Source organism: Montipora capricornis, unplaced genomic scaffold (assembly GCF_036669925.1).
Source record: "Montipora capricornis isolate CH-2021 unplaced genomic scaffold, ASM3666992v2 scaffold_460, whole genome shotgun sequence".
In the NCBI taxonomy this organism is placed as follows: Eukaryota; Metazoa; Cnidaria; class Anthozoa; order Scleractinia; family Acroporidae; genus Montipora; species Montipora capricornis.
The window spans coordinates 352-10,000 of record NW_027180196.1 but is presented as its reverse complement, the minus strand read 5'-3'; positions in this window follow the sequence as shown (position 1 = coordinate 10,000).

Below are 9,649 nucleotides of genomic sequence, written 5' to 3'. Positions count from 1 at the left end.
GTCCGGATTTGAATCCTATAGGGAAACGTTTCAACGTAGAAAAGCAGGAACTAAAGAAACAATCATTAAATATGGTATAAGCTCTGAAACATTTCAGAAGTTTGCACGCGAAGTGCAAAGCACATTGTATCAAACACGAAAGGATAGTAATTATTGACATACGGTAGCATCGATTTGCGAGTGTTTGGACTTATCATCGCTAACAGAAGACTCCGTCCCAAATACTAAAGCGAGCAAAGTATTTTGCACTGCAGATCTGACGCTCCGAAAGTTACACATGGCTCGTATTATGTAACACAATACCATTTATTGTGTTTCTTGGTGACGTCAACGGGGATAGTGGCGTTACAGTTGAAAATCGTATCTTCGAGGAAACAGCACAATTCAACTAGTACTTTCTTTTCTAATCAATCCAATACATTACCAGGTGATTCGTAATAAAGCTCACACAGTTAGAAATCCTGTACATATCGTCTATTCCATTTACCAACGGTCTACCATCCAAGCACGGTCTACTGTCGCAACAGCAAGAAATATGATATCATATTATTTTCTCAGTGAAAAGTTGTGGTAGACCGTGTAGACCGTTTCATATAAATGTCATAATGTGTAGCCGGTACAAATTTCTTCACTTTTGTATCTCATTGTAAAACAAATCTCGCAAAGGATTTAGCACAATCGGGTGCTTTCTTTTGATCATTGTGCTCAGTCAGTCATTCCAAAGAACATGGAATTAGCCTGTACCCGACACGTCACTTACAAGACTTGCTAGTAAGCGTTACCAATCCCTTCTCTGGAAGCAGACTAGCCCGAAAGCAATAAGTAATGTTACAAATGGACCTGTATGAAAATGTATCTTTGTATAACAATGTTTGCTAAGAATTGATTTTTCGGAAAGTGGATGTTCCCTTTAAATGGCATGCGATCGCAGTTAAAGGAGAGGTTATGTCTGTTTCTCATTCGTAAACAACAGCTAATTTCGTACATGTTGCGCGTGCTTTAGATGTCATGTGTCGACCGAAATATAGGTGTTTAACGCAAATTATTTCGAAATCGGTTCCAGGATATTTCTAGCGTACTTTAAAAAGCGAAAGGATGGAAATCACACCTTTTCGTGAACCAAATTACGTGTATTTTCGACTTGGCTCACAGAAAGCACTGAAATGCCTTCAAATTACGTCATACCGAAACCCCGCCAAAATCCAGTTTATCGCTGGCCATTTTCCATTCACAGAAGATCAGAGAATTAAACCCTTTTTTTGGAAACACTATATTAAAGGCAAACGATAGACGCCTTCCCGTTCCAATAAACAAAGTGACCGTACGCCAATACAGTGACAACCAACTCAGACAACAAGTTGCAAAATTGTTGAGACACTTTCATTAAAAAACACCTTTTCTAGTTTCCAATGCCCGCCGCATCTAGAATTTAAACCTTTCCCACTTCCTCTCCCCCCTCCCCCTTTCAATGTTGACTGCTTAAGTTCCCAACATTTTTTTGTCTTGCTAGCAACACTGATAAGGGGGGGAGGGGGGCTGCAGTGTGAGAGATAATAGGGAAATTAAATACGCCCAAGAAGGTCGTGTCTCCACTATTTTTGCAACTTGTTGTCTGATTGATTGCAATAATTTTGCCAGTCCGGATTTGAATCCTATAGGGAAACGTTTCAACGTAGAAAAGCAGGAACTAAAGAAACAATCATTAAATATGGTATAAGCTCTGAAACATTTCAGAAGTTTGCACGCGAAGTGCAAAGCACATTGTATCAAACACGAAAGGATATTAATTATTGACATACGGTAGCATCGATTTGCCGGTGTTTGGACTTATCATCGCTAACAGAAGACTCCGTACCAAATACTAAAGCGAGCAAAGTATTTTGCACTGCAGATCTGATGGTCCGAAAGTTACACACGGCTCGTATTATGTAACACAATACCATTTATTGTGTTTCTTGGTGACGTCAACGGGGATAGTGGCGTTACAGTTGAAAATCGTATCTTCGAGGAAACAGCACAATTCAACTAGTACTTTCTTTTCTAATCAATCCAATACATTACCAGGTGATTCGTAATAAAGCTCACACAGTTAGAAATCCTGTACATATCGTCTATTCCATTTACCAACGGTCTACCATCCAAGCACGGTCTACTGTCGCAACAGCAAGAAATATGATATCATATTATTTTCTCATTGAAAAGTTGTGGTAGACCGTGTAGACCGTTTCATATAAATGTCATAATGTGTAGCCGGTACAAATTTCTTCACTTTTGTATCACATTGTAAAACAAATCTCGCAAAGGATTTAGCACAATCGGGTGCTTTCTTTTGATCATTGTGCTCAGTCAGTCATTCCAAAGAACATGGAATTAGCCTGTACCCGACACGTCAGTTACAAGACTTGCTAGTAAGCGTTACCAATCCCTTCTCTGGAAGCAGACTAGCCCGAAAGCAATAAGTAATGTTACAAATGGACCTGTATGAAAATGTATCTTTGTATAACAATGTTTGCTAAGAATTGATTTTTCGGAAAGTGGATGTTCCCTTTAAATGGCATGCGATCGCAGTTAAAGGAGAGGTTATGTCTGTTTCTCATTCGTAAACAACAGCTAATTTCGTACATGTTGCGCGTGCTTTAGATGTCATGTGTCGACCGAAATATAGGTGTTTAACGCAAATTATTTCGAAATCGGTTCCAGGATATTTCTAGCGTACTTTAAAAAGCGAAAGGATGAAAATCACACCTTTTCGTGAACCAAATTACGTGTATTTTCGACTTGGCTCACAGAAAGCACTGAAATGCCTTCAAATTACGTCATACCGAAACCCCGCCAAAATCCAGTTTATCGCTGGCCATTTTCCATTCACCGAAGCTCAGAGAATTCACCCCTTTTTTTTGGAAACACTATATTAAAGGCAAACGATAGACGCCTTCCCGTTCCAATAAACAAAGTGACCGTACGCCAATACAGTGACAACCAACTCAGACAACAAGTTGCAAAATTGTTGAGACACTTTCATTAAAAAACACCTTTTCTAGTTTCCAATGCCTGCCGCATCTAGAATTTAAACCTTTCCCACGTCCTCTCCCCCCTCCCCCTTTCAATGTTGACTGCTTAAGTTCCCAACATTTTTTTGTCTTGCTAGCAACACTGATAAGGGGGGGAGGGGGGCTGCAGTGTGAGCCTGATAATAGGGAAATTAAATACGCCCCAAGAAGGTCGTGTCTCCACTATTTTTGCAACTTGTTGTCTGATTGATTGCAATAATTTTGCCAGTCCGGATTTGAATCCTATAGGGAAACGTTTCAACGTAGAAAAGCAGGAACTAAAGAAACAATCATTAAATATGGTATAAGCTCTGAAACATTTCAGAAGTTTGCACGCGAAGTGCAAAGCACATTGTATCAAACACGAAAGGATAGTAATTATTGACATACGGTAGCATCGATTTGCGAGTGTTTGGACTTATCATCGCTAACAGAAGACTCCGTACCAAATACTAAAGCGAGCAAAGTATTTTGCACTGCAGATCTGATGCTCCGAAAGTTACACATGGCTCGTATTATGTAACACAATACCATTTATTGTGTTTCTTGGTGACGTCAACGGGGATAGTGGCGTCACAGTTGAAAATCGTATCTTCGAGGAAACAGCACAATTCAACTAGTACTTTCTTTTCTAATCAATCCAATACATTACCAGGTGATTCGTAATAAAGCTCACACAGTTAGAAATCCTGTACATATCGTCTATTCCATTTACCAACGGTCTACCATCCAAGCACGGTCTACTGTCGCAACAGCAAGAAATATGATATCATATTATTTTCTCAGTGAAAAGTTGTGGTAGACCGTGTAGACCGTTTCATATAAATGTCATAATGTGTAGCCGGTACAAATTTCTTCACTTTTGTATCACATTGTAAAACAAATCTCGCAAAGGATTTAGCACAATCGGGTGCTTTCTTTTGATCATTGTGCTCAGTCAGTCATTCCAAAGAACATGGAATTAGCCTGTACCCGACACGTCACTTAGAAGACTTTCTAGTAAGGGTTACCAATCCCTTCTCTGGAAGCAGACTAGCCCGAAAGCAATAAGTAATGTTACAAATGGACCTGTATGAAAATGTATCTTTGTATAACAATGTTTGCTAAGAATTGATTTTTCGGAAAGTGGATGTTCCCTTTAAATGGCATGCGATCGCAGTTAAAGGAGAGGTTATGTCTGTTTCTCATTCGTAAACAACAGCTAATTTCGTACATGTTGCGCGTGCTTTAGATGTCATGTGTCGACCGAAATATAGGTGTTTAACGCAAATTATTTCGAAATCGGTTCCAGGATATTTCTAGCGTACTTTAAAAAGCGAAAGGATGGAAATCACACCTTTTCGTGAACCAAATTACGTGTATTTTCGACTTGGCTCACAGAAAGCACTGAAATGCCTTCAAATTACGTCATACCGAAACCCCGCCAAAATCCAGTTTATCGCTGGCCATTTTCCATTCACAGAAGATCAGAGAATTAAACCCTTTTTTTGGAAACACTATATTAAAGGCAAACGATAGACGCCTTCCCGTTCCAATAAACAAAGTGACCGTACGCCAATACAGTGACAACCAACTCAGACAACAAGTTGCAAAATTGTTGAGACACTTTCATTAAAAAACACCTTTTCTAGTTTCCAATGCCCGCGGCATCTAGAATTTAAACCTTTCCCACGTCCTCTCCCCCCTCCCCCTTTCAATGTTGACTGCTTAAGTTCCCAACATTTTTTTGTCTTGCTAGCAACACTGATAAGGGGGGGAAGGGGGGCTGCAGTGTGAGAGATAATAGGGAAATTAAATACGCCCCAAGAAGGTGAAGTGTCTCCACTATTTTTGCAACTTGTTGTCTGATTGATTGCAATAATTTTGCCAGTCCGGATTTGAATCCTATAGAGAAACGTTTCAACGTAGAAAAGCAGGAACTAAAGAAACAATCATTAAATATCGTATAAGCTCTGAAACATTTCAGAAGTTTGCACGCGAAGTGCAAAGCACATTGTATCAAACACGAAAGGATAGTAATTATTGACATACGGTAGCATCGATTTGCGAGTGTTTGGACTTATCATCGCTAACAGAAGACTCCGTACCAAATACTAAAGCGAGCAAAGTATTTTGCACTGCAGATCTGATGCTCCGAAAGTTACACATGGCTCGTATTATGTAACACAATACCATTTATTGTGTTTCTTGGTGACGTCAACGGGGATGGTGGCGTTACAGTTGAAAATCGTATCTTCGAGGAAACAGCACAATTCAACTAGTACTTTCTTTTCTAATCAATCCAATACATTACCAGGTGATTCGTAATAAAGCTCACACAGTTAGAAATCCTGTACATATCGTCTATTCCATTTACCAACGGTCTACCATCCAAGCACGGTCTACTGTCGCAACAGCAAGAAATATGATATCATATTATTTTCTCAGTGAAAAGTTGTGGTAGACCGTGTAGACCGTTTCATATAAATGTCATAATGTGTAGCCGGTACAAATTTGTTCACTTTTGTATCTCATTGTAAAACAAATCTCGCAAAGGATTTAGCACAATCGGGTGCTTTCTTTTGATCATTGTGCTCAGTCAGTCATTCCAAAGAACATGGAATTAGCCTGTACCCGACACGTCACTTAGAAGACTTGCTAGTAAGCGTTACCAATCCCTTCTCTGGAAGCAGACTAGCCCGAAAGCAATAAGTAATGTTACAAATGGACCTGTATGAAAATGTATCTTTGTATAACAATGTTTGCTAAGAATTGATTTTTCGGAAAGTGGATGTTCCCTTTAAATGGCATGCGATCGCAGTTAAAGGAGAGGTTATGTCTGTTTCTCATTCGTAAACAACAGCTAATTTCGTACATGTTGCGCGTGCTTTAGATGTCATGTGTCGACCGAAATATAGGTGTTTAACGCAAATTATTTCGAAATCGGTTCCAGGATATTTCTAGCGTACTTTAAAAAGCGAAAGGATGGAAATCACACCTTTTCGTGTACCAAATTATGTGTATTTTCGACTTGACTCACAGAAAGCACTGAAATGGCTTAAAATTACGTCATACCGAAACCCCGCCAAAATCCAGTTTATCGCTGGTCATTATCCATTCACAGCAGATCAGAGAATTAAACACTTTTTTTTGGAAACACCATATTAAACGCAAACGATAGACGCCTTCCCGTTCCAATAAACAAAGTGACCGTACGGCAATACAGTGACAACCAACTCAGACAACAAGTTGCAAAATTGTTGAGACACTTTCATTAAAAACACCTTTTCTAGTTTCCAATGCCTGCCGCATCTAGAATTTAAACCTTTCCCACGTCCTCTCCCCCCTCCCCCTTTCAATGTTGACTGCTTAAGTTCCCAACATTTTTTTGTCTTGCTAGCAACACTGATAAGGGGGGGAGGGGGGCTGCAGTGTGAGCCTGATAATAGGGAAATTAAATACGCCCCAAGAAGGTCGTGTCTCCACTATTTTTGCAACTTGTTGTCTGATTGATTGCAATAATTTTGCCAGTCCGGATTTGAATCCTATAGGGAAACGTTTCAACGTAGAAAAGCAGGAACTAAAGAAACAATCATTAAATATGGTATAAGCTCTGAAACATTTCAGAAGTTTGCACGCGAAGTGCAAAGCACATTGTATCAAACACGAAAGGATAGTAATTATTGACATACGGTAGCATCGATTTGCGAGTGTTTGGACTTATCATCGCTAACAGAAGACTCCGTACCAAATACTAAAGCGAGCAAAGTATTTTGCACTGCAGATCTGATGCTCCGAAAGTTACACATGGCTCGTATTATGTAACACAATACCATTTATTGTGTTTCTTGGTGACGTCAACGGGGATGGTGGCGTTACAGTTGAAAATCGTATCTTCGAGGAAACAGCACAATTCAACTAGTACTTTCTTTTCTAATCAATCCAATACATTACCAGGTGATTCGTAATAAAGCTCACACAGTTAGAAATCCTGTACATATCGTCTATTCCATTTACCAACGGTCTACCATCCAAGCACGGTCTACTGTCGCAACAGCAAGAAATATGATATCATATTATTTTCTCAGTGAAAAGTTGTGGTAGACCGTGTAGACCGTTTCATATAAATGTCATAATGTGTAGCCGGTACAAATTTGTTCACTTTTGTATCTCATTGTAAAACAAATCTCGCAAAGGATTTAGCACAATCGGGTGCTTTCTTTTGATCATTGTGCTCAGTCAGTCATTCCAAAGAACATGGAATTAGCCTGTACCCGACACGTCAGTTACAAGACTTGCTAGTAAGCGTTACCAATCCCTTCTCTGGAAGCAGACTAGCCCGAAAGCAATAAGTAATGTTACAAATGGACCTGTATGAAAATGTATCTTTGTATAACAATGTTTGCTAAGAATTGATTTTTCGGAAAGTGGATGTTCCCTTTAAATGGCATGCGATCGCAGTTAAAGGAGAGGTTATGTCTGTTTCTCATTCGTAAACAACAGCTAATTTCGTACATGTTGCGCGTGCTTTAGATGTCATGTGTCGACCGAAATATAGGTGTTTAACGCAAATTATTTCGAAATCGGTTCCAGGATATTTCTAGCGTACTTTAAAAAGCGAAAGGATGGAAATCACACCTTTTCGTGAACCAAATTACGTGTATTTTCGACTTGGCTCACAGAAAGCACTGAAATGCCTTCAAATTACGTCATACCGAAACCCCGCCAAAATCCAGTTTATCGCTGGCCATTTTCCATTCACAGAAGATCAGAGAATTAAACCTTTTTTTGGAAACACTATATTAAAGGCAAACGATAGACGCCTTCCCGTTCCAATAAACAAAGTGACCGTACGCCAATACAGTGACAACCAACTCAGACAACAAGTTGCAAAATTGTTGAGACACTTTCATTAAAAAACACCTTTTCTAGTTTCCAATGCCTGCCGCATCTAGAATTTAAACCTTTCCCACGTCCTCTCCCCCTCCCCCTTTCAATGTTGACTGCTTAAGTTCCCAACATTTTTTTGTCTTGCTAGCAACACTGATAAGGGGGGGAGGGGGGCTGCAGTGTGAGCCTGATAATAGGGAAATTAAATACGCCCCAAGAAGGTCGTGTCTCCACTATTTTTGCAACTTGTTGTCTGATTGATTGCAATAATTTTGCCAGTCCGGATTTGAATCCTCTAGAGAAACGTTTCAACGTAGAAAAGCAGGAACTAAAGAAACAATCATTAAATATCGTATAAGCTCTGAAACATTTCAGAAGTTTGCACGCGAAGTGCAAAGCACATTGTACCAAACACGAAAGGATATTAATTATTGACATACGGTAGCATCGATTTGCGAGTGTTTGGACTTATCATCGCTAACAGAAGACTCCGTACCAAATACTAAAGCGAGCAAAGTATTTTGCACTGCAGATCTGATGCTCCGAAAGTTACACACGGCTCGTATTATGTAACACAATACCATTTATTGTGTTTCTTGGTGACGTCACAGTTGAAAATCGTATCTTCGAGGAAACAGCACAATTCAACTAGTACTTTCTTTTCTAATCAATCCAATACATTACCAGGTGATTCGTAATAAAGCTCACACAGTTAGAAATCCTGTACATATCGTCTATTCCATTTACCAACGGTCTACCATCCAAGCACGGTCTACTGTCGCAACAGCAAGAAATATGATATCATATTATTTTCTCAGTGAAAAGTTGTGGTAGACCGTGTAGACCGTTTCATATAAATGTCATAATGTGTAGCCGGTACAAATTGTTCACTTTTGTATCTCATTGTAAAACAAATCCGCAAAGGATTTAGCACAATCGGGTGCTTTCATTTGATCATTGTGCTCAGTCAGTCATTCCAAAGAACATGGAATTAGCCTGTACCCGACACGTCACTTAGAAGACTTGCTAGTAAGCGTTACCAATCCTTCTCTGGAAGCAGACTAGCCCGAAAGCAATAAGTAATGTTACAAATGGACCTGTATGAAAATGTATCTTTGTATAACAATGTTTGCTAAGAATTGATTTTTCGGAAAGTGGATGTTCCCTTTAAATGGCATGCGATCGCAGTTAAAGGAGAGGTTATGTCTGTTTCTCATTCGTAAAAAACAGATAATTACGTACATGTTGCGCGTTATTTAGATTTAATTTGTCGACCTAAATATAGGTGTTTAAGTCAAATTATTTCGAAATCATTTCTAGCATATTACTAGCGTACTTTAAAAAGCGAAAGGATGGAAATCACACCTTTTCGTGTACCAAATTATGTGTATTTTCGACTTGGCTCACAGAAAGCACTGAAAGGCCTTCAAATTACGTCATACCGAAACCCCGCCAAATCCAGTTTATCGCTGGCCATTTTCCAGTCACAGAAGATCAGAGAATTAACCTTTTTTTGGAAAACACTATATAAAGGCCAAACGATAGGACGCCTTCCGTTCCAATAAACAAAGTGACCGTACGCCAATACAGTGAACAACCAACTCAGACAACAAGTTGCAAATTGTTGAGACACTTTCATTAAAAAACACCTTTTAGTTTCCAATGCCTGCCGCATCTAGAATTTAACCTTTCCCACGTCCCTACCCCCTCCCCTTTCAATGTTGCTGCTT